Below are 24,045 nucleotides of genomic sequence, written 5' to 3' on the forward strand. Positions count from 1 at the left end.
CCAAACCCAGCCACACAAGTACCATCTCCTTATTCACGAAGGAGAATCCATAGCTTTGCAACGCCCAGAGAGGTCCCAGGGTAACAAGAAGCCATCACCAGGAACCTGGGACTCACACAGCACAGGGCTCAGGTTTCAGAAGCTCCGGGGTCCCTGAAACTAACAGGCACTGGGAGTGTTTGCCCAGCTGTCTCTGTGATGTCCCAGCCTGGCCCTGGCCCTGTAGGGACACTCTGCCCTGCCCAGGAATCCAAGCCCCACAGGCTGGCCCCTGCCACTGGGGACAAAACCCCCCAGCCATGAAAATCAATGCCATCTGCCCAGGAAGAGTCCAAGAGGACAAGAGTGTCCCAGGCCCCTACACCAGGACACTGCAGAGCCACGGGCCGAACCCACACCTGTGCCCCATCAGCACCTGAGCCCCGCAGGTGTCCTGGCTCCTCCACTTCACGCCTCACAGCAGGGAGGGAGGGATCCAGCCACAGCCCCAGCCCAGGTCCGGCTTCAGTTGGGGGCTCAAGACTGGGGAGGAGGAGGACTCCCAAGAGGGGATTCTGGACACAAGGCTTGAAAGGGGCCTTCCTGGGGACAGCACCGTGGCGTGGCATGGTGGGCTAAGCCTCCACCCGCGGCATCAGCATTCCATGTGGACACTGGTTTGAGCACCGGCTGCTCCACTTCTGATCCAGCTCCCTGGGAATGTGCCTAGGAAAGCAACGGAAGATGGCCTGAGTGCTCGGGCCCCTGCGCCCGCGTGGGAGACCTGGAAGAATCTCCTGACCCCTGCTTCAGATCGGCCCACCTCTGGCTGCTGAAGCCATATGGGAAGTGAACCAGCAGCTGGAAGATCTCTGTGTGTCTATGTTTCCCTCTGTCTGTAACTTTGCCTCTCAAATAAATCTTTAAAAGGGGTGGGGGTGGGGGGCTTCCTGAGACCCGGCGCCCTTCCCTGCACGTAGCTTTAGCGCCTTACAGACCTCACACGGTTCCCGAATCCACTAGAGGAAGAGGCACAGGCCACGCCCACAGCTGCACAGTAGCCAGCTCAGCGCCATGGGAAGCCGTCTGCACACAGCACCTCCTCCTACTGGGCTCAGTGTGGTCAGGAATGGGGAGGGGGCGTCTATGGAGCTCCCTGCGGGCCAGGACCCTGCCACAGCCCCTTCCACCTTGGTCCCTGTCACCCCCACCCTGTGGATGAGAAGTCACAGCAGGGACCACAGCAGCCCACAGAGGTGGGCATGGCAGGGCCTGTGTGCCCCTCTGTGGGTGGAAGAGACAGAGCCGGGGGGGGGGGGGGGGGTCTGATGGGACCTGAGAAAGGAGAATGGACCTCCAAGCTGGGGTGGGAAACCTGCAGGAGTCACATTCGCCTCCCTGGGTGCTGGCCTCCCGCTGGGGCCCTGCCCAGACCCACTGGCACACAGGGCTTTGGAGTAGGGGCCCCAGCAGAGCAGGCCGCTGGCCCAGGAGATGGACTGAGCTTCCTCCCTGGGGGACAGGGAAGGCGGCAGCCCACCTCCCACCTCCCAGACGCCACAAGGTGCTTCCCAGGCTCGAGGCCAGCGCAGAGCCAGCCCCCCGCCCCACCCACCCCCATACACTGCCCTCCAGCCCTGCCAGCTCTGCCTGTGCCCAAGAGGCCCCATCTGCCAGGGACACTCTCCCTCCAGCAAACGGTCCCACCCTGGCAGAAGGAGAAGACAAAGAAAGTCCCACCAGGGGCCACCAGACCGGCCAGGGGGAGGGGGAGGGAGACCCAAGGACCCGTCTTTCCAGAACTCGCAAGCTCCAACCTAACCGGGCCCTGCCAAGTCTCCTCCCCCAGGTCTGCCGGCTCCCGGCACAAGCCACCGCCTTCTAACAAACCCCAGCTCCAACCAAAGCGATGGCCAAGTGCCTCTCACACAGGCGTGGGCCGAGCCACAACAGCGCTGCGTGGGGGCCCACGCGTGAGAGGCAGCCGCAGAGTGAAGCACTAGCAGCAGGCACGGGGGAGCCACCGTCCCCGCCCGATCCAGTGGGTGTCCGTGGTGACCGGGCCAGCCCGGCCGTGCAGCCACTCTGCCTCCCCACGGTGTGCAGCAATGTCATGATGCCAGGAACTCCCTGGAGGCAGAGGTGGACGTGCCATGGAGTCCCACACGGGGTGATCTGTGGCCTGTCCAGGGCCTGCCAACGAGAACGCTTCAGGTAGGCAGGCAGACACGTGGGCGGCTGCCCCTACCCCCCGTGACCATCCCCACCGGGTCAGCTAGGACTGCAAATCCCGCTCGCCGCTTCCCGTCCAGCGTTGTGACACCGGGTGGCAGATAAGTCACCAGAGCTTCTCAGTAGCTCAGCCACAGCCACAGAGAGAGGCGTACGAGGGCAGGGGCAGACCCCACCCCGGGCCAGCTCAGCCTGCCCATGGGGTGTGTGCAGAGCACACGGTCCCACAGTTCCAGGCAGTGTGGTAACCAGGGTGGTGGCCCGGGCTTCGTGGCCTGGCAGGGGCCCAGCAACGTGTGAATGGCTAAGCTTCGCCCTCATGACAATCCCTCCTGCCGGGGGCAGCTGCACCTCCAAAACCCAACAGTGTTCTCCAAAAAGCACCACGGGTGTGATAAGCCCAGGACCGCCGCCCCCTCCTGCCCCTAACTTCTCCGCAGGACACTGGACGGGGCAGCACGTGGCCTTCGGCACCCAACCCTGCAGGGCTCCCAGCTGGCGTCTCCCTCCGCCGCGTACCAGAGACTCAGGTGTGCAGGAGGGGCCGTTGTACCTCTGCCCCCGGGGCCGCCGCCTCCAACCTCAGCAGCGCTGGTCCTGCTCCTGGGAAGCCCCTTATTCCCCAAGCCCAGCTCCCGCCCCTGCTCTGGGACCACGCGCCCGCCGCCATCTGTCTCCCGTCCTTCCCAGCAGGGTCAGCAGATAACAGCCTCCTGTCCGCTGACTGATTTGCTAGTTTGTGTGTCTAAGCCTGGTGCCATCAGTCCCGCCCACCATGTAGCCCCGGAGCATAGACACGCGGCCTGGTAGGAAACAGGTGTGCGGCGAAGGCCCAGAGCAATGCAGGGGCCTGGGCTCCAACTCCTCTGCCCGATGTTGGGATGACCACGACCAGGCTGCCTGAGCTCTGGGCCCTGCCTGCACTGTGCCTAAGGCAGGATGACAGTGACCTCAGCAGGGACCTCAGGGGACAGAACACAGAAAGGCCTAGGGTAGAGCCTGGTGCCCAAGACAAGAGGGAACATTTCTGTGGGCACTCAGAGACCTGGCAGAGACGGCAGGTGCCGTCCCGCGCAGCCCTCGACCTCTCTGAGGCCCCACTGGGCCTTGCGGCTGCCCGGTCCACCATACCAGCTCAGCCGTCCACCTACAGTGAACACAAGCAGAGTGGACACATAGGACATCCTGGGTGCCCCCGCAGGGTACCAGCCATGGGTGCTGGACCTTGAGCAGGATAGATTCCTCCCAGGAAGACCAGTCTAGGAGCTGGCCCTGCCTGGCTTGTGGGTGGGGTGTCCCATGGTTCCCCAGTGCCGCTCCTGGGCCCCCATTTCCCCATTCCCCTTAGGGAAGTTGTGTTTTGAGCTCCACTTGCAAATGTCACAGCCGCACTGGAACCAGCCTAGGTCAGAGTTTGGGATCACCGGTCCCTTGCCCTCTCTGGGCCTCAGCTTCCCCCAGAGAGGTACAGGCTCCACGGAGCCTTGTTGAGAGCAGGTGGTCAGTCTCCAAGGACAGAAGCAGCCGGGAGCCTGTGCCTCTCTCTCGGGAAAAGACCCTAAGAGTTTCGGGGATGCAGCGCAGTAGGGGTGCTGCTGCCAGCGGAGGGGTCGGCAGCCTCCATGATGCACCTGGCGCCACATCACCCAGCCGTGGCCTCCATGATGCACCTGGCACCACATCACCCAGCCATGGCCTCCATGATGCACCTGGCACCACATCACCCAGCCGCTGGGTGATCCTCACGCTGCTCTGGGCCACGGGCCAGTCAGAAACCTGCAGAAGCCCCTTGGTGGCACCATGCTCTCCTCAGCCAATGGGGGGGGGGGGGGTGTCTCCCAGATCCTGCCTTGGGGAATTCGGTCTTCCTGGGAGGATGGTTGCAGGTGGTGGTGCTGTATTCAGGAGCTGCCATTTGGAACTCAAGATCTGGACCCGACACGCTCACTGACAGAACTGCTGACCGAAGGGCACAGCTCAGCTGTCCGGGGCGTGCAGGAGTGCAATTCTGAGACAACGGCACCTGCTTTCTCCTCCTGCTCCTCCGGTGCCCACCTCGCCTCCGCGCAGGGTCTGCTCATCCCAGAAGCTGTCCCCAGCTGTGCTAACTAGCCAGCCGCCCCCCGTCCAGGACCAGAAGCCCCGGCCCCCAGGAAGTTCAGGAAACAGGTCGACGTTGCTTCTTGGTCCACTCCACAGCAGATCTGACCTCTTTGCTGGCTCAGGCTAGTGATGCTCCCTGTGCTGTTGAACCCAGCTAGCCCCCCTCTCAGGGGACCCTGCCACACAAGCTGGCCACAAACCTCCCAGCCCCCACTGCCTCCTCCCAGGCAGCACGTTCCACCCCAGATCCTGGGCAGGGAGGTGACAGAGATGCAGGGGAGGGGAGGTGGGGAATGCGGGGAATGCAGGGGCTGGATGGATGGGCGCAGAGACATCTGGTCAGGCCTGTCCTCCGGCAGGGGCTGCCTGCTGGCCCCGCCCCCACAGCTCTGCCACCTGGCTGCCTGCTGGCATCGGGATCATTTCCACATCTGCAGAGTGAAACCAGCCCAGGACCTGCACACAGCTTCCAGGAGGCTAAGGGGGCACCTCGCCAGCCCCTTACCTGAGGACGGGCCGTGGAAGCTGCTCCGTGGGAAGTGGGCTCCCCTGGGGCCCCCATTCCACACCCAGGGACCCCAGGAAGCAGGCGAGTCATCAGAGCAGACGCTTTCGGGCAGCGACCACCAGGGCTGGGATCAGGATGGGGCTGCAGCCAGGGCCTGGGTCCGGGCCTCCTGGGGACAGCCTGTGTCTCTTCCTCCCTGTTGGGCTGGCACTACCCCCAGGATCTGGCCGTTCTGCCCAAGCTCCCTTACACAGGAGCCTGCTGTGGGGCAGGGCTGCCAGTACGGGAACGTGAGGATGCTCACTGGGCAGGGCTGCCAGTACGGGAACGTGAGGATGCTCACTGGACAGGGCTGCCAGTACGGGAACGTGAGGATGCCCACTGGGCAGGGCTGGGCAGTGGCAGAGAACTTGGGGTCTCGAAGAGGCCTCGCGACTCACGGGCAGGAGCCCCAGGCCCCGCAGTCTGCAGGGCCCCATCACCTCCCAAGTGACATCCAGGGCTCGCTCGGTAAGCCCAGGCCCTCCTGCTGCAAACACACTTCGAGGGGTTGCCACGAGCACCGACAAGACAGGGAGTGCTCGCCCAACAACTCAAACCACAAGCTCTGGCAGACCGGTGCCCAAGGCGTATGTCCGTGCAGTGTCCTCCCCTTAAATGGACAACAAGGTGGCTGTGCCCCAGCCCTACCACAGGGCCCCCTCTGGACCACGCAGCAGGCTTCCTGCAGGCCAGGCTGCCCTGCCCTGCCCTAGGCGCCAGGACACTCACAGGCCATCAGGCTGTCAAAAATAAAATGAGACAAAGGGAGTCCACTCCCAGGACCCGCCCCAGGGCTACAGGTCAGCAGGCCACCACCCAGGCCACCTCTCAGACCATCTGAGCTTCAAGGCTGCCGGCCACGGGTACGGCTGGGTCTGTGAAACTCCCCCAGGCCAGCGAGGGGCCGGGCAGGCAGAGAAGTCCCCTCCACACCCAGACTCAGGCCACATCGACCTCACTGCCCACACCCCTCCAGCAGCTGGCTCGCCCAGAGGGGTCGCCTCCCTCTGTCCCCTAAGAGTGACCACAGAGGAGCCCAGTGGCACATCCCAGGTATGAACAGATCCCAGCTCAAACCGTGCCACTTGATGATGCTTTTTGGGTCCATTTAGTAAAAATTAAGAGCATGGTCGCCAGCATCCCCAGAGCCACGCACAGGCCTAAGTCCCCACCACCACCACTGACCCAGAAGGGCCGGGGAAGCGGGGGAGGGGTTGGTGGGCCGCAGGGCTGAGCCCCCTGTCACTGAGCTGGTCTCCCCCTTCCCGCCCACTTAAAACCCAGGGCCAGGCAGCAAGTGCAGTCCCGAGGGTCCCGAGAAGTGACGTACAGGCAACCCAGCCCGAGAGCCCCTTCCTGCCCCGGCGCCCGGAAAAGGACCGAGTCCAGCTGAGCCACGGCTCCCGGGGAGCTCGCCCCACCTCCGCCAGGTAACACGCTGGCCTGTCTGTCATCACATTCACTGGCCAGGAACCACACCCACGGGACCTGCCTCTCTGGCCCGGCCACCTCTCCTCTGAGAACTTGCCAGGTCCAGGGAGACCGCAAGAGGAGCCAAGCCAGCACTATGCATATGGGGACGCCCATGGGTGGGGACTGCCCTGCACCCCGAGTCTCGTGCTCCCCCTCCCCCTCCCCAGGTTCCTGATTAGCACTGCCAGGACAGCAGCAAACAATCCCAGGGCCTCTTTCAGGGTCCACAGCTCCCTGCGCACAGCACGATGCTGGGGGACTATCGGACACTCCCCGGGAAACAGGCTCAGAAAGGGGTCGGCAACACACCAAGATGATGCGGCAAGGCGCCCATTCTCCCCCTGCCACCTGCCGCCCTGGACGCCCCCAGCCGAGCGCCCTCCCGCAGGCTGCCGGGCACACAGGGGACCCCAGGAAACCCCAGTGCCGGCAGGACTCCTCGCTGCCCCTTCCTTGACCCACAGCAGACGTCGGCGTCGGGGGCCAGGGCTGCACTCAAACACGGCACCCCCAGGGCCTGCTCCTCTCGGCCTCCAGGTCTGCACCTGCTCCTCACTCCTCCCGCCCAGGCAGCTGCTCCAGGTGCTTAATAAGCACACGCTGACTAAACAGCGCGTCACTCCCACTCAGGAAGCCGCAGCACCAGCTGGGCAGACTTCCGCATTCCACACGTGTGTGTCCTCAAGCCCATTTAACAGCTGGGGCGACTGAGGCTCAGAGACCAGGCTGGCAGGCAGCAGCTGGGATCACACAGGCCTCCCTGGCCCGCCCCAGGGCTGTCTATCCTCCTCTGCTGGCTGAGCAGGTTCCACGGGGTGTCGGAAGAACAGCAGGCCCAGGACACCACCCAGCTGGCAGCCCCCGCCAGGGCAGTCGGAGCCTCTCAAGGCAAGGACCCCTGCTCAGGGCACCACAGGCCATGCAGGTCAGCAAGTGGCCTCCTCCATGCACACAGCAGGGCCTGTGGAAGGCGGGGGGCTCGTGAGCCTGTGAACACCAGCGCGGCCCCACTGCGTGCAGCGCCTGCCACCCAGAGCCTCCGGCACCTGCGGATGCGCCTCCCAGGGGGCTGTTACCTTCTCAGCCCAGCAGAGAGCTCAGGAAAGTCAGCCCTGTTCTGGGAGGGGCTGGGGACACATCATGCATGAAAGGGAATAGAATCGTCTAGTTCCACACCACAAACCCACCACGCGCCAACAGCCCGCAGTCTGAGCATTGAGCAAAAGGTCAAAAGCAGAAATAGAAGTGGTGGGGATGGAGGGATCCTTTCAAACCACTGAACATGACTGAGGGGAGGGTGTGGGCAGCTGGGACACACACAGAGACACACACACACACAGGGACCCAGGGGAGGGTGTGGGCAGCTGGGACACACACAGGGACACACACACACACACAGGGACCCAGGGGAGGGTGTGGGCAGCTGGGACACACATAGGGACACACACACACACACAGGGACCCAGGGGAGGGTGTGGGCAGCTGGGACACACACACAGGGACACGCACACAGACCTCCCCCCCCCCACCAAGCCCCTCAGCCCCCTACAAATCAAGGCCCTGCTCCCCCTGCTGTCAGAGAGCAAGCAGCTCGGGGCCCTGCCCCAGGATCCCAGGGAGGACGATAACTGCTCAGAGGCCACGCCCACCTCTGCCTGCTGAACCGTCTGCTGCAGGGCGAATCTGAGAGGCCGGCCACTGACAGGAGGACGGGGACCCACCTGCTCCCACTCCCACTCTGAGCCGCCCTGAAACCGAGCCCCAAAAAGCCCAGGCCGGAGCCCAGAGGGAGAGCTGAGACCAGAGAGGAAGGGCCCAACATGGGGCTGCCAAGAGGCGGTGCAGGCGGCTCAGCCAGCCTTCAGGGGGCAGGGCAGGCCTGGGGCCTCTGAGTCTAGGGTGGCCAGCGAGCATCCCCCACAGCTCCTGCCCGCTGTCACTGCCTGACCCTCTCACTCACGGAGCAAATGGAGGCACACGGCGTTGTGTGCACTGATACCTAGACCAAAACTGAGGTGGTGAGGCAGCAACCCCACAGCGGCCACTGTGACAAACCACACACACAGGTGACTCACGCAGGGACGTGTGTGACAAGCCACACACCAGGTGACTCACGCAGGGACGTGTGTGACAAGCCACACACCAGGTGACTCACGCAGGGACGTGTGTGACAAGCCACATACACAGGTGACTCACGCAGGGACGGCTGGCCCCTACATCTTGACCTCACATTCCTAGGGCAGCTGCTGGAGAGGAGACCCCTTCCAGGAACCCAATGGGGTGGCCAGAGGCTCAGGGACAGGAAGCAGAGCTCAGCTGAGCCGGGAGGAAGGAATGCCAGGCAGCTCACGTGGGGCCACAAAGCCGCCCTTGGGCCAGGCAGCTCCGGCCCTGCGCAGACACCCACAGCACCCACCAATCACTTCCAGGTGGGTGCAGGGGCCAGCGCATCGCCAGGGAAGATACAGCTCTGCCTGAGGAGTCCAGGCCACAGGCCGACACGGACAAGGGCACAGCCCAGACCCCACACAGCCCCACACCAGCCACACCAAGCTCCGGGGCCAAGGCAGGAAGGAGTTCTGGTTTGGGCCCTGGGCTGGAAAAATGACAAGGGGGCGCATTAAAACAAGCAGGAGTTTCCAAGTGGGGTGGGGAAGACAGCCAAGACCCTACAAGGAGGCATGGGAATGCCTGGGGGGGGGAGCCTGCGGCCACGGAAGCTTCTGGAAGAGATGGGAGAAGAGCATGGGAAAGCAACAAGGGCCAGGCTGCAGCGCACCTGAACCTGATGCTGAGGCTGACGGCTCCCCCTGCGGGGTCAAGTGCGGGAAGAACACTCAGGAGGGGCGGAGCAAGGGCTGACAGAGGCCACACTGGAGGCAGGTGGGAGGCTGCAGCAGAGGGTGGGCGCGGGGGAGTGGATCAGCAGGTGCACCCGACACAGCCAGGCCGCAGACCCAAGCCTGGACTGGTTCACCACAAGCCACCAGGGCAAAGATCTGGGGACGGTGGGGTGGCCAGAGCCTGGCCAACCTGGGAGCGCTGAGCAGACCATGGACATGAAACCAGGGCGGTCACACTGGCTGCACGCACCCGAGGAGAGGGACTGGAGATCCATCTTCTGCCAGGCAGGCGCACCGGGCAGGGAGCCTCCACGGGGCGCTCACGGCCACCACGCCGGTGGGCAGAAATCCAACAGCCTGCGCCACGGGTCTGCCTGCCCCGGCCCGGGCACTCACTGACCCCTGCCCGGGCTGCCTGAACAATGGCACCTTTTGTTCCCCGCGTCCCCATTGTCTCCAATTCTCTCGCCTGCCTGCGCCAGGGCCAAAGGAGGATTTCCAGGGGGATTTCTCAATGGGCCTGCAGAGAAACATCCTGCCGGCCGGACCCGCTGCTCATGGCCTTCCTGGAAAGGCCATGAAGCGGGTGAGGCCAGCGGCCCTGTGGAAATGGCCCCAGACGTGCGCAGCTATTTCAGGCCCAGAGATCTCCGGGCTGCAGGGGCGTGCGTGAGGAGCTGGCCGGGGCGCGTGCTGGGACCAGAAGTTTCCCAAGTCCAGGAGATTTTCGGGGTTTGGAAGGTTTGCCCGGACTAGCGTCACTAACCTCAAAACCCTAAATCCAAACTGCTCTGAAATTTAAAACTTTTTGAGCACAAAGTGTCGGAATCTGAACTGTTTCAGGTTTCAAGATTCTTTAAAGGCTTGTTTTATTTATTTGAAAGGCACAGTGATGACTGAGAGAGAGTTCATTTCCCAAACAGCCACAATGGCCGGGTCTGGGCCAGGCCAAATCCAGGGGCCAGGAACTCCATCTGGTCTCCCATGTGGACGGCAGGGCCCCAGGCACTTGGGCCATCATCGCTGCTTTCCGGGTGCGTCAGCAGAGAGCTGTTCAGGAAGCAGAGTAGCCAGGACCCGAACCAGAGCTCCGACATGGCACGCCAGGGTCTCAGGCAGCAGCTTAGCTCACTGACCCACGACACCTGCCCCCTGGGCTTCCGGCTTTGGATGAGCAAAGCTCAGCCCACGCTGACCCTGTCACAGCAAGGTTGCTGCACGGTGCAGAGCCTCGCTTGTTTCCGCCAAGAGCTGGAGGAGGTCGTCCAAGCAACTGACGTCCCAGGAGGACGCTGAGGCCCGACTCGCTCAAGATCTCAGCACAGTCGGACCCAGCTCTGCCCTCCAGCACGGCCTTGCCCTGTTCCCAACTCACAGCTCGTGTTCACTCAGGCGATCCCGCCCAGCAGCAGGTGAGGATGCCGGAAGAGGTCCAGATGCCCCAACGCTGTCACCTCCCTACACGGGAAGGGACAGCAGGCCTGTCCTCCGGCCCACTGTGTCAGCACGGGCTTGCCGTGACCACAGGTGCCAGGAGGGAGCAGACACTGAGCTACAGGGAGCTCCCGGCACCACTTCTGAAGGCCACCACGCGGAGGTCCCCAGGGGACGTGTGATGGGACACAACCATCTCCTGGGAGAGAAAGAACTGTAGCAGCACCGTGAGGAGTGTTTTCTCTGAAAGTGTCCACTGACGCGGCCGGCACTGTGGCACAGCGGGTGGAGCAGCCACTCGGGACGCCCGCACGCCGTATCAGAGTGCTGGCTCAAGTCCCAGCTGCTCCACTTCCGACCCTGCTCCCTGCTGATGGGGCTGGGAGGCAGCAGAGGATGGCTGCAGGCCTGAGCTCCTGCCACCCACATGGGAGACCCAGGTGGGGGTCCTGGCTTTGGCCTAACCCAGCCCCGGCTGTTGCAGCCATTTGGGGAGTTCAAAGATCTCCTCTCTCTCTCTCACTCTCTCTCTGCCTTTCAAAAAACATTTTAAGCGTATATTGAGTAAGATCCAAGAAGAAAATGTCATCAGAATGAAGTATGGGCGAGCTGACACTAATATATCAACCTTGGCTCCTTCATTGTAACAAACGTATAAGACCAAGGCCAAGAAGCCAGGGCTTATGGGGACCCTCCCACTATCTTCTCAATTGTTCTATCTAAAAATTGCTCTAAAAAATAAAAGTGTGTCTACAAAATCTCATAAAATGTCACACACACAGGAAGTGAGTGCAGAAACAGGTACAGCCTGGGTGAAGGCCAAGGTCAGTGCCTGAGCTGAGATGCCCCCCAGGGGAAGCTGGGGCCAGGGTACCCGGCCCCCTCTGTGCTACTTCTGCTATTCCCATGGAGGGTAGGACTACAGACGAGTTTAAAATTTTGATTTTGAACTTTTTGTGTCTTCCAAGCTTCTCAGTGTGAGCCAAGGACTATTGGGAAGCAGGTGACGCACCAGCAGCTGCGGGGGTGGGGTGGGGCCAGGAACCTGCGCCCTGACAGGACCAGGTGAGACAGCAGCTGCGGGCATGTTCACAGGGCCCAAGGGAGGACCCCGTGGGGTTCTTGGGGCTCCGCACATAAGCAGAGGCCCTGGTCTCCCACTGGGGACCCGAGGATAAACCCCCCAGGCTGAGCTCAGGCTTGGGGGAAGGGCTGCAGCTCTCAGAACAAACCAGAGGCAGAGCCACCATCCGGGGCCTGTGAGGCACCGGGAGACATCTACAAGGCGAGGCGCTCTGGGAGAGAAATTACGGCAACTCATAGTGACCACACCACTGCCCGGGACACCACAGAGAAAGCACACTTCCTGCTCCCGGCCGGCTCCCGGCCGGCTCCCGGCCGCCCCACCCACGGGAAGGGAGACACACACAGCTCACAAGGTCACCCCAGCCGGTGCTGGGGGCCAAACCCCAGCTCAGCCACCTTCCACAAAATAAACTGCTCTGTGCCTCAGTGGCCTTTGGGTCCAACAGGGAAACACAAGCATCTCAGACCTGCAAGGGTTAAAGGAGCGGAGGCCCAGGAAGCAGGAAGCACCCAGCACCTGCCTCAACTGTAACAGGAGGCGGGGCCCCTCATTCAGAAAGTGTGGCTGATCACTCCTGAGAGCCCAGGAGCACAGCCCAGGCACAGGGACCCTCAGGGCGGATGCCAGCAGGTAAGCAAGTCCCCTGCTCACCTGGGTCCTGTCCAGTGGGTGAGCAAGGCTGTGCCAGACCTTTGCCAAAGCAGCATGAGGGAGGCCCCTCGCCCCCAGACCTCAGGCCTGAAGTGGGATTGGCCATGCTTATACCAGCGCCCAGGCCCCCTCCTTCCCCGCACAGCCACTGTCGGGCTCTGGGCAGGACATCCTGTGTTGGCTTCCCTGCCTTGGGGGACACCCAGACCAAGCAGGAGCAATAACCCAAAGTGACTAAAGTCCAGAGATAGACAGGGCTAGATGAGAGCTCAGGGTCCCTCATAAACGAGGCCCCAAGGAGGGGCCCCTGGCCAAGTCTCCTGGCCAGTCCAGGGCCGAGCTGCAGCCAACGCTGGGCCCGGTGCTCATTAGGGGCTTGCCTCCCACAAACACAGCCGGGAAAGCTGCGGGTGGAATCCCGGGCTGCCCAGGTGTCACAGAGAGCAGGTGAGGGGTATCAGTCCCCTCATTAACGAGGAAACGGAGGCACCTGAACCCCTGGGGGTTTCACCTGCACCCCCTTCTTGTCCCCCACTCCGGCATGTTCTAGCAAATTCCCCAGAATTCCCCTCCAGGGCTCCTACAGAAAACTGCCGTGCCCCTGCACACACACACACAGCTGCACGTACCACCTACGTACGCACATGCACACACACACAGGAAAGCCAACAGAGACACTAGAGCCCATCTACCCCCTCAGCACAGGCAGGACACAGCTGGGGAGGGAGGGAGCGAGGCCAACAGCAGGCCCGGTTCCCAACGTCCCCCATGGCTGGAGGCACCGCCTGGTGAAGAAGAATCTTAACCAGAATCTCCACTTCCACAGGGGGAAACCGAGGCACAGTGGGTGAGGGGCACTTGTCTAAGTGATGCTCCAAGTTGCCCGAGGACTCCGCCCCCAAGCTGTGGAGAGCTCACTTCCAGCTGCCCTTTTGCCCGCCTGGGGCAGTATCTCCGGTCTGCACAGCCGGGCAGTGGGTCTGCAACGTGAGGCCCTGGCCACGGCGCCTGCCCCACTGCTCCTCCCACTGCCCCTGCTCTGCCCAGCAAGGTCCCTCCTGACCACAGAGCCAACTTTCCTTGGGCACTACCCACATCGTACTGGGGGCCTGGGAGCTGCAGCTGCAGCAGAGCCAGGCCCTGCTTGCTCCAGCAGATGGGGGCAGGGCCCGGTCCCGGCAGGACAGGAATGCGCAGAGCAGTGGCCAGGCGCTCAGGCAGGTCCACCAGCCCCTGGCAGCCCATCCCACTGGGCAACTTCCCTTGCCCACAGATTCCACCCTGGGGCCTCAGTCACCTGAGGTTTTAAAAGGATAAAGGAACAGGGGCCAGCACTGGGGCCCAGCAGGTTAAAGCCCCGGCCTGCAGAGCCCGCATCCCACATGGGCACCGGTTCGAGTCCTGCTGCTCCACCTCCAATCCAGCTCCCTACTAATGGCCTGGGAAAGCAGCAGGTGATGGTCCAAGGGCTTGGGCCCTGCACCCACTCGGGAGATCTGGAAGAAGCTCCTGGCTCCTGGTTTCTGATCGGCCTAGCTCCAGCTGTTGCGGCCATTTGGGGGGTGAACCAGTGAATTGAAGATCTTCAAATCTCTCTCTGCCTTTCAAATAAAATAATAAATCTTTAAAAAAACAAAACACTGCACAGTGTTCTGAGTGGCGTGGCGAGATCTCCAGCCATCCCACTCCGTCTGCCCGGGGCATGATGCCTGCCTCTGTCCACCGGATCCACACTGCACACACCACCTTTCCACTACACATCCTGGCTGCACCATCCGTCCAGTGGATAGGGTTCCATACCATCTGTGGTTTCAGGCATCCATGGGGGCCTTGGGACACGTGCCCCACCGATAAGGGGGCACCATTCAGAGTCAGGCATTAGTCGGGTGCCAGCCCCGGGTGGCCCTGGCCTCAGCCCTGTTGGTGCACACACCTCTCTGTCCTCGCCCTGGGCCTGCCATCTTCCTTAGGCAGGCAGCTGATAACCAGGAAGGGCCTGGGTTTCCAGAACTTTCCCAGTTCCTCAGGGGCCTTGGAGTCCCACGGATGTGGTTTAACTGCCCCACTTCACAGATGGGTACACTGAGGCCCGGGGAACACAGGAATCAGGAGAAAAAAGCCCAGGGAGCAGGAGAACATCGACGCAGCCCAAAGCCCTCTTAAGAGCAAGGATGACTCTGGGGGTGGGGGGGAGCAGCCCTCACAGTGCCCACAGTGTGGCTCCAAGGACGGGATGGGCGGGGTGGGCCCAGCCAGGCACCCGAGAAGGCCTGGAGACGCCCCTCTGCTTCCCGCCTGCAGTTTACCAATCGTGGGCATGCATTGCACTTATTTATTAGATTTTAAAATGTATTTATTTGAAAGGCAAAGAGACAGCGCTCATTCCCTCCCCAAATATCCTCAACAGCCAGCGCTGGGAGGAAGCTGGAGGCAGGAACCCGCTGCCTCCCGCGGTGACCGTTAGCAGCAACCTGGGACTGAAGCGGAGGTGGGACCAAACCCAGGCCGTCCCCACGCCTGCCCCTATTTTTCTTTGCTTAAAGGTTCCAGCAGGAAGCTCACGAACCCCCGCTGGGGCCACTGACAGCCCCAGATTAAGCTGGGGCACGTTCCAGGCAAACTGTGAGTGCACGGTGGTTTCAGGGCTCTCCTGCCGCCCGCCGCACCCCAGGTGAGGATGCACCGGCTGCCGGGCTGTGCAGGCCACTGGCCATCGGCCAGAGCAGGAGGGGACAAAGGCTGACTCAGAAGGCAGCTGCCATGACCCCCCCCAAAGCAAGCAAGAGGTTCCAGCACCCCTGCCTGTGCTGCAGGGGTCCTAAAACCCCAGGAGCCGCAGCCCGGGGGGACGGCCACTCCCCTCTGCCGCGGCCTGCTCGCCAGAGTTTGGGTTGCACCCAAAACAAGGGGTCTTTTCATGCGGGGTTTCCCACAACACCGTCCGTAGCTCCACTCTAGTCCCGTGGCCCACAGGCAGGCGGCTCTCACGGGGACGGAAAGGGATCAGAGGCTCTGCAGATCAAAACGGCCACAGGCTCCAGGCAGGGCCACGTTCTGGGGCGGGGATGCCAGAAGGAGGTGGGGGGGGGCCCTCCCCAGGGCCCTCCCTTCTCCCGCCACCCCACCCGTTTAAAACCCATTTTCTTTGTTTTTCTGATCTGCAGCCTTCTTGGCCTCTTCTTGGTTCTGAGAATCTGGAATGAGCAGTTGGCGACCACTTGGCCGGGCTTTGCCAGGAAGCCCTTGGAGCCGTGTGGCCCTGTCCAGGCTTGGGTTTCCTGAACAGGTGTGTGGACCCAGACACCTCTAAGCCAGCAGCCATGTCCCACTGGGGGGCAGCCCTGGCACCCACCAAGAGCCTGGCTCGGGCTGCTGACGAGTCCACCCCATGGCTGGGATGAGGACCACGTCACACACCTGCGCCGTCCTCCTCCAAGGGCTGCCCTGGGCAGCACAGGACGCTGGGATTCCAGGGGGTGCAGGGCCTGCAGTGCGTATGCAGCCACCAGGCCAGAGCCAGCGCGGCAACCCTAACAGCTGCCCAGGGGAGAACTAGCTGGACCGGCACGGCCACAGAACCCTCAGGATGGAGGGACCCTCACCTCAGTCCGAGGCACGGGGCAGGTGCAAGGAGCAAGAGTGCTTCACGTCAGCCGGTCTTGACATGACAGAACCAAGGCAGCCGCACATGGCCGCTGTGCAGGTGGGAGGGGCCCAAACACACAGGGCACAGTGGACAGGAGCTAGAGGTTAGGGCAGATCCAGGGCTCAGCCCAGGGGCGCAGGGCCTGGAAAGGGGCAGGGAGTTGCTATCGGTGTGGGTGGCAGGGGCCAGTGCCCCATCTTGTTCTAGAAGACAAGCTTGGGAGGGGGCCAGCAAACGCCACCCAGAGACCACTAGACACAGCCACGGTGTCCAGGGTCCAGGACTACCCAGGGACAAGGACAACAGAAACGTCCTTCTGTGGGGAGGGGAGGGAGACCAGGGGGCAGGAAGGTGGGGGAGGAGGGTCTGCTGGACCAGGAAACCTGAGCCTGCCTGCAAGGAAGGAGCCAGGGGGCAGGGGAGGGACTGGAAAGGAAGAAGAGAAAGGAGACAATGGTGGAGGGAGGGCCGCGGGAGGGGAGGGGGCCCTGCTCTGCCAGCCAGGACTGAAGGTGCTGGACGAGGGAAAACCGTGGTGGCTGCACATTCCAGAAGCCCGGATACCAGAAAAGCAAGGGGGAGGGTCACCCATTGTCCCACCAGCTACCAGGAGAGGTTAAGTGGCCAGGAAACACGGCCTTGGCGCGGGCAGCGCGGCCGGAACCTGCCACAAAGGGCCACTCCCAGAGCGGGCTCATTAGGGAGCCGAGCGGTGCTGCGGGCAGGGACCGGCGGGCGCATCCAGGGCCGCACACAATCGGGCCCTTGTGGCGGGCGGAGCGGCGTGGGGCCTCGGATTCCTCCACGGGAACGGGGCCTCCTTCTTGCCTTACAACCTGGGAGCCGACGGAGAGACAGATTGAGGGAGACAAAGAGATGCACGCCCTGACAGTGGCTGGTCTATTTTTGGAAATGGGTCGACTCTTCTCGGAGGTGGCCGTCTCTCTGTGCCACCGGCCCTGCCCGCGTCTGTCCCCTTGGATACGGCCTGCAAAGGCCCCCACCCCATCTGGGGCAGCCCAGCACCACACAATGGTGGTGGAGAAGGAAGCAGGGTGGCCCGGGCAGTCAGAGTGAGCTCCCATGGCTGGGGGACCAGGCCATGGGCCGGATCCCAACCAGTTTCCCGCTGGAGCTGGGTCACCCCCACCCCCCGGGGCACACGGAGCCTCAGAGCCTTGTCCTGGCAGGCGTCCCTGCACCACAGGTCAGTGAGGGGGCAGCACGGCAGCTCCATCTCTCGCTCACTGCTAACACGAACTGACATCAGTCTCCTGACCCCAGCCGGCCAGGCCTTGGGACGCCTAGTGTGCAGCAGCACCCTTGTCCCCAAGACTGGCTGACCGGGCTCGTCTCTAGCTTGGGCAACCCCACAGGCCCAGAGCTTGTCTCCCAGGTCCTCCCAGTGGGCCTGCAGCTCTGGCTGCCCGGCACCACCCCTCCCCCCAAGCCTTGACACCCACTGAGCCCACCTTGGTTGGAGGTAGGGGAGCAGGCCCCTGCACCTCATGGTTTCTACAGTTCCCCAAGTGATAGCCAACAGCAGCCCCGGTCAGGAACCACTGCCAAAAACAAAAGGCCAGGGCCAGTGTCGTGGCAAAGCAGGTTAAGCCACTGCCTGCAACTCTGGCATCCCGAACTGGCTGCTCCACTTCCAATCCAGCTCCCTGCTAATGGGCTGGGAAAAGCAGCAGCGAATGGCCCCTGCACCCACGTGGGAGACCCAAATGAAGCTCCCGGCTCCCGGCTCCAGCCTGGCCCAGCCCTGGCCATTGCAGCCATCTAGGGAGTGAACCCGTAGATGGAAGCTCTCTCTGTTTCTCCCCTTTCTCTCTCTGCAACTCCAAATTTCAGATAAAATAACTTTTAAAAAAAGTTTATTTTTCAGTAATTATTGGGACAAACGGGGGAGGTGGGGTTGTACATTGCCACATTCTTGGGTAACTTTTTTTTTTTTTGAAGTGGCTAAAGGCCACTTGATGCCATACGTAGGAAACAAAAGCTGACACGCAGGGGACCGAGTGGCTTGGCCACTACCTGGCCTAAAACCACAAGCAGGGAGCGCCCGTCCAGCACTCGGGGGCCCTCATTCCTTACCCAGCACTGACTATGCCCTGCTGCATGCCAGGAAGACTGGACTCTGGCCTCAGCAAAGCCACAACCTGGGGGAGAGACAAGACAGCAAACGGAGCGACCGCAGGTCTGGGAACAGGCAGCTCGGCCCCAGGGAAGCCGCACCAGAGCGTTCCTGGTGGCCCAGTCCAACACCGGACCCTCTGAACAGAGGCTGGGACTCCCACCCCTGTGCATGTACCACTGGGAGCCGGCGGGGGCAGGGAATGCAAAGGCTCCGGTTTGTAAGTGGCCCCCGGCAGACAGGGCCAGAAGCTCGGGAAAAGTCCATCTGAAGAGGCACAGGCAGTCGGGCCCAGAGCCTGAGAAAAAGCCGAGGGACCCCAGGGGCAGGGGGAGGAGCTTCACAGACCCCACCTGCCCCGGCCCCGCCCCCTCCCACCTCCTCATCCCCCAGCTGCAGCTGCCTTCCTGCCATGCCTGGCCTCTCTGCACCCCCAACACACCTGCGCAGGTGGAGCGCCACACCAAGGCACCTCCCAGAGGGGAGGGGTCAGGAAGACCCAGCCAAGAGGGCAGAGCCTCCTGCACCCGTGCAGACCACAGGGGCTCCAGGGTCAGATGAACGGGAGCTCCTGCACTATCCCCTCTCCCGCACTGTGCCGTGTCACCTGGCGTGACTCACCTCACCCACCTGAGCCTTGTCCTCGGCCAAAACAGGGACCCCAACAGGGGGCGTTACTGTGGGAAGCGAGTAAGAGAACAAAGCTGCTCCAGCACGTTCCTGGTTCCACCTAAAAGACACCTGGGGACCGCCCCTCTGTGCCACAGCTGGCAGCTGAGAGGACCAGGGCCCCGGCCTCTCAAGCTCACAGGTGGACAGACAGCGGCCCCAGGGCAGGCCCCCTCTCCCCTCCAAGCCTCCTCTTAGCACCTGAGGCCTCCTTGCAGTTTGCCGTGGGGCTTCAGGCTCTCCCAGCCCAGCACAGCCCGTGTATGCACACACGGCTTCCTGCCCGGAGGGACGGAGCGCAGGCCTGACTGCACGACCACCCAGTGGAAGGGAGAGAGCAGAGAGCCTGGGTGCTGGGGTCCAGGGAGAGGGAAAGGAAAGCAGAGCCCGTGGCCCACCCACGCACACAGAGCACGCCAAGAACGTTTGCAGGCAAACCGTAAGACTCCTGATCTCTGCCCTGCTCCCAGACAGCGGGCCAGCACGGTGCCTCCTTGAGCAGCATCTGCTCCAGCTGAGCCAGCTGCAGGGGTGGGGGCAGCGGCCAGGGAGCAAGCAGTGACCAGCTCTGGGCGCCTGCGTGGGGAGGGAGCCACTCCTGGCTTTTCATGATTAAAGCAGCCCCACCTCCCTTTAGCCAGGGCTTGCTTCTCTGTCCCCTTGGCTTCACAGGGAAGCCACACCACACACGAGGAAGTCAGAGACAAGCGACCTCCCAACTCCAAAATCCCAGAGCCGTCGCTGCACAGACCCCAGACTCCGGCTGTAAGAGTCGGGGGAGCGGCTGTGGTCGTGACCACTCCGTGCACAGCTGCAGGGGCTGCCCTGCCTGAGCGCCCACAGACTCAGGACTGCTGACCCCAGAGGTCAGAGGTCACAAGGAGAATGATGGGGGCTGGGAGCAGGGCTTTGGGGCAGATCTGCCTGATCTGAAAACCTACAGAGAAAGTTCTCTCCTGGGGGCCACTGTCACGTCCACGGCCACTTTGGAGACCTCGACTTGCTCTCTTGCTGCCCCCAGCCCGGCCTATACCACACAGTGGCCGAGTGAGGCTTCTGCACCGTCACTCCCTGAGCAGTTCCCAAACTGCCCGAGTCACGGAGGAGGAGGCACTCAGAACACAGAGGCAGCAAACGCCCCAAGAATGCCTGCCAGCGATGCCCTTCTGCTTTAAGGGCAGGGTCACCCACGGCCTGTGAGGTCAAGTCCCACTTCCCAGCTGGCCCTCACACCCCCACTCTCCAGTTCCACCGGCCACACGGTCTGGTCCGTTCGAGCCCTCTCACCCACGGGCGGTGAAAGCTGACTGGCTGCAACCTTGGGGCTCAGCCCTGTGGGACTGCAGAGCACAGACACACACACCCCCCACCCAACATCCTGAGGACGCCTTGCTGGCCCTGGGCTCCCAATGCTGGATCCAGATCCACTGCCAGACCTTGGCCATTCCCTCGCTCCTGTCTGGGACATTCTGCCCTTCCATTCCGTAAGACAAGGACTCAGCTAGTTCTGACGCAGGCTGGACACCCGGGCTCCACTCACAAGTACGTGTCAGGGACTCCCCACTCCGGAGGCAAATCCTCAGGGGCCGGAGTTTCCATGGAAGGTTGCAAAACCCATGCTTAGGCCAGCGCCGCGGTTCACTAGGCTAATCCTCCACCTTGCGGCGCTGGCACACTGGGTTCTAATCCTGGTCGAGGCGCCGGATTCTGTCCCGGTTGCCCCTCTTCCAGTCCAGCTCTCTGCTGTGGCCCGGGAGTGCAGTGGAGGATGGCCCAAGTGCTTGGGCCCTGCACCCGCATGGGAGACCAGGATAAGTACCTGGTTCCTGCCATCGGATCAGCGTGGTGCGCCGGCCACGGCAGCCATTGGAGGGTGAACCAACTGCAAAAGGAAGACCTTTCTCTCTGTCTCTCTCTCTCACTGTCCACTCTGCCTGTCCAAAAAAAAGAACCCATGCTTTAAGGACCACTGAAGTCTGGGGTATTATTGTCTTCAGGGTACAGATGGAGCAAATGAGGCTGTGACTCAGTAAGCTGCCGAGATCATAGAGCAGGCGGTAGAGCCAAGATTCACGGTGTTCCAGCCAGACAAGGGAATCAGCTATGGGGAGACGGCTACGGTGGAAGTCTGTAGGCATCGGCCTACTCCCTCTTCCCTCCACCCAAAGGTTGGCACTGTTTTCCCATTTCACAGGTGGGAAAGCAGAGGCCCAGAGAGGTTCAGGAACTTGCCTACAGTCCCAGCTGTCAACTCCCTGTGCAAAGTGCAGAAAATCCCCATGGTGGAAAGCGGACGAGTGACAGCTGATTTCTCTGCAGATCGTGCTGGTTCTGGGACAACGTTCAGCCAAGTCTCTGTCCTGGGGCTCAGAGGCCAGGCCGCAGGGGAGGGGTCTGGTGCAGTGACCACTGCAGGGGAAGCCAGTCTGGCTCCCGGAAGTGAGGGAGTAAAAGGAAGTGAGGAAAGACGACCCCAACACGAAGGCAGCCTGCGCTCACGTTTGTTCTTTAGGTGCCTCACGGCAGAACACGGGAGAGCAGGACCTGGCTTCCGAGAAAGGTGTCACACCCTCACCCCCCTGCCGCCCTGGGCAGCAGGCATGGGAAACAGGCCTGACCTGTGACACAGGAGGCCCAGGACTCAGACCAGGCCCCCAGCTGGCCCTGCAGGAGGGTCCGGAGCAAGTGCGAATGGAGTCAGGACTGAGGCACGCTGCCCTCCCTTAGCGTGCAGCCCTGGGGGCCCAGCACCCCAAGGCCTGGAGCAGTCCTCCCCGATCAGGTGGGAAAGGGAGGAGGAGAGGCTCAGGTAACCCCATTCTTTGCCAGCCTTTGCTCCTGGGCCTTCAGAGCGGAGCCCAGAGACCACACAGGAAAGTCCATTCAGGGTCAGCTCTGTTTTTTTCTGAAGATCCCAGACCACCCTCCTGCTTTTTAAACCGACAAACAGAAGCAAAAACAAACCTAACTTGAGCGGCTCCAAACTCGAAAGAGTGGGTGGAATCCGTCCTGGAGCTTGCCTGCTCTGTGCCAGGTAAAGGGGGAGGGCCATGGGGTGCAGGTGCAGGGAGGGGGAGGGGTGCTGTCAATTCTTTTGTTTGAAACCACATCAGGCTATTTGGGGTTCACCTGCCCCAGTGTGCCACACGGGGACGGGGCAAGGAGCACCCTCCCCGCAGCCTCCGTACCAGACCGCTTAGCAAACCGATTTGCCTAAGTGTTCACAGGCCCTGCCAGGCTAAGGGCTGCCTGGAATACTGATGGGCTGCCTCCCCCAGGGCCACGGGGGGCCTGTGGGTACCCACAGCTCCCCAGAGAGGATGGCAGGGCCACCGGTCCCCCTGGCTGGGCAGCAGGTGCAGTCACACATGGCCCCATCACACACTTGCAGGAGAGCTGTAGAAACAGCAAGTAGAGTTTGGAAGATAAAACCCAAGCCCGTCTGGCAAGTTCCCAAGGAGACCGCAACCCCGCCTGATCTTGTGCGTCCGAGAGGCAGTTCAGGTCCTGCCTCGCTCTAGAGAGGGGAGCAGAGACGCTCGGCGGAGCTCAGTCATCTGCCCACGATCAGGGGAGGAGATGAGATTCACAAAGCCCAGCCGGCCCAGCTATCAGCCATAGGCTCTTGCTCACTGATAAGGAAGTGACACTTCCTAGCACAGGAGAAAGAGGGTACACTGGGGCCAGAGTCAAGCAATGGAGTCACCAGCGTCCCGATGAAGTGCCCACAGGACGGGGTGCCAGCCAGCCCGTGGCGAGAGCAGGAGACAACCCCGACAGCTGCTTCTGGTGGCACCTGCTTCCTAAGTGAGCTCAGAACCTCTGGGAGCCTCCGGGGGCTCGTCTGTGAAAGGGGATAGCACCACCTCAGGGGCCCTGTGGTGGGTGAGCTCTCCAGGCCAGGGAGCTCAGTCCACCCGTGCCACCCCAGACAGGAGACATGCCGCCACTTCAGCTTGGGCACCACAGTGCATCTCAGAGCTCCAGGTCCCTGCAGAGAAAAACCCACTCTCTAACGGAAGAGGCTTCAGCGTTCTGTCCCCATGGTGGGGGTGGGAAACATCCCAAGGCCACACGTGGCTTTCAGAGACAAACTCAACAAGCACGGTGCCGGCTGTAGCTGGAATTAGTGGTAATAAAGCTGAGTGTTCATTTCGCCCCAAAGCAAAGCTCTGCAGCCACAAAATCTGTAGCAGCCGTGTTCCAAGGGGACTGGGACTCGGGGGGGGGCTCGGATTCTGCGGGGAAAACCCTATACCTCCACCCCCCGCCCCGGGGCGCAGAAAAGCTCGGTTCTGGCCCAGTCCTCCCCTCCTGCATTATTCACTGTGGCAAGCGAGATGCCGCGCCAGGCCAGGGCTGCATCTGTCTCCCTGTCCAACACCTTCGCCTGGGTGTCCTGCAGAGAGTCCCTCTCGCCAAGTGGCACTGATGACGCAGCGGCAAAGCCAGAAACGCTCCAGCAACAACCCCTGCTTCTCCTTCTTTCCAAAGGCCCCCGGGAAGGTGAGGCCGGAGAGGCTGAGGAGCGCACTCCACAGCAGGGTGCAGCGCCAACGAATGAAACCACCCGACTCCGAGCCGGCCTGCAGCAGCGGCAGGTATCAGGTGGGAGTGCATAGAGTTACAGAGAAACGCGATCAGTAACAAAATAGCCCTCTGCATTCAGCCCTGCCCTGAACTCGCAGGCTGGCGATGGTAAATAAAGGAAACACGGAGGCCAGGCTGTCCCACCCCGGTGGGCAGAGCGCCCGCCCCAGCACCCCCGCAGAAGCCGCTGGCCCCCCAAATCACAGGGAGCACCCACGACCCTCCCAGGCTCAGGCTGTCACTCGGGGAGGCCTGGATGCATTGTCTCCGAGAAGGCCTTTATTCTCACCTCCAGACAAGCAGTTCGGGCAGCAGCAAGGCCACCAACACCTAGGGTCAGGCCATCCAAAAAATGTGAAAGAACAGGGAGCCCCCTCCGCCAAGCAGGGGGCAGACCAGGGAAGAGGGGATGCAGGGAGCAGAGCCAGAGAGCTGCCACCAGAGGGCCAGGAGGCGGGGCTGCTGGGTCCCACAGACCCCGGCTGGGGACACCTCACGGTCCACGGGGTGGGGGTGGGGGGCGGCACCAGTCGCCCGGGTGTGGAGCTGCCGCTGAGCCCTTCCTGGGGTCAAAGGTCCTCCGCACAGCCGGCCACAACGCTTCCTGTAAGGAGATCAGCGGCTCACCAAAGCCTCCACCCCACAACCAGG

At 62.3% G+C, this 24,045-nt stretch overlaps 1 protein-coding gene across 4 annotated transcripts in view; it reads right to left on the reverse strand.

Moving 5' to 3' along the window:
- CCDC85C (coiled-coil domain containing 85C) overlaps window positions 1-24,045 on the reverse strand; it is a 66,366-nt gene that overhangs the window by 40,688 nt on the left and 1,633 nt on the right. The window lies entirely within an intron of this gene.

Source organism: Oryctolagus cuniculus, chromosome 20 (assembly GCF_964237555.1).
Source record: "Oryctolagus cuniculus chromosome 20, mOryCun1.1, whole genome shotgun sequence".
In the NCBI taxonomy this organism is placed as follows: domain Eukaryota; kingdom Metazoa; phylum Chordata; class Mammalia; order Lagomorpha; family Leporidae; genus Oryctolagus; species Oryctolagus cuniculus.